General features: G+C 37.1%; 1 long non-coding RNA gene across 1 annotated transcript; it reads left to right on the top strand.

Moving 5' to 3' along the window:
- The first annotated feature begins 332 nt into the window (after positions 1-332).
- On the top strand, positions 333-760 carry LOC133822316 (uncharacterized). The gene is made up of 3 exons (XR_009887865.1): positions 333-374; positions 477-585; positions 732-760. It is a non-coding gene; the product is annotated as an uncharacterized LOC133822316 (long non-coding RNA).
- The last annotated feature ends 544 nt before the right edge of the window (positions 761-1,304 follow it).

Below are 1,304 nucleotides of genomic sequence, written 5' to 3' on the forward strand. Positions count from 1 at the left end.
TTTATGTATAGATTTTTCATAGGGGAATCCTCATTCAAGCCAATATATTTGATTTTCTTGGTAATTATATGTTACATTTGTAATGGTGTAATCCATGTAGTTGGAATAGAAGGGACTACTTCTCCTGTAACTAGTTAGTGCCAAAGAGCCTTGTTCAAATGGTCCTTTCGAATTTTCCTATAACATGCTTTAATACCTTATTGGTTGCTTGGCAGACTCTGAGCTTTTATTGTCCTATTTCTTGTACTTGATTTATTTCTCTGCTCTGTTTGCAGAGGCAAAATCTGGTCAAAGGGAATATGCAACTCTTTTCATTGGAACAACAGAGAAGTCAAGCTCTAGAAGCTCATGCTGCTGCTTTTGCACAATTTAAAGTGCGTAAATTAACTTCTCCCTCTTAATTCTCTTGTTTTTTATCGAACTTGGTATGCATATCATATATGCATATTTGTTTATTGATTATCGATTTTATACAGGTTCCAGGGAATGAGAATCCTTCTACTCTCATTTCCTTTGCAACAAAGACTTTTAATGCTGGCCAAATTACATCAAAGTTGCATGTTATAGAGCTTGGTGCCCAACCAGGTTAGCTTAGTGTTATTTAATTCACCCCTTTATTAAAAAAGATAAATATGTTTGACAGGTTTAGAATCTTAATCAGAAATTTATTCCTATCTTTCTGTCTTGATGAATAATTTTTCTCTATTTTAACGTTGCAAACTTATTAGCAGGAAAACCTTCTTTTACAAAGAAACAAGCATATCTTTTCTTTCCTCCAGATTTTGTATGTGGTGTCCTCTCTTGGAAATAATTTCCATAGCTTTGTTTTGATTGATTCTGGTGCTACACATTCTTTTGTTGCTAGTAGAATTATTGATAGACTGTGTAGACCATGTGATTATTATGCTGTGGGGTTCGGGACCTTATTACCCACTAAGGAGTTAGTGGTATCCAGGAGATGGGTCAGATCTTTGCCAGTGACAGTGGAGGGCAGAGAGTTGTCATTGGATTTGATAGAGTTAGTTATGACTGACTTTGACATGATTCTGGGTATGGACTGGTTAGTGAAGTATGAGGCAACCATAGATTGCAGAAGGAAGATGGTAACCTTTGAGCCTGAAGGTGAGGATCCTTCTGTGTTTGTTGGTACTGTGCATGGACCCCATATACTTATGATTTATGTGTTAAGGGCTAGAGATCTATGTCAAGGAGGTTGCATATGATTCTTTGCCAGTGTGGTTGACACCACTCAGGTCATGCCAGTGAGACCAGAAGAGACCAGACTAGTCTGTGAGTTTCTGGAT

Source organism: Humulus lupulus, chromosome 1 (genome assembly GCF_963169125.1).
Source record: "Humulus lupulus chromosome 1, drHumLupu1.1, whole genome shotgun sequence".
Taxonomy (NCBI): Eukaryota; Viridiplantae; Streptophyta; class Magnoliopsida; order Rosales; family Cannabaceae; genus Humulus; species Humulus lupulus.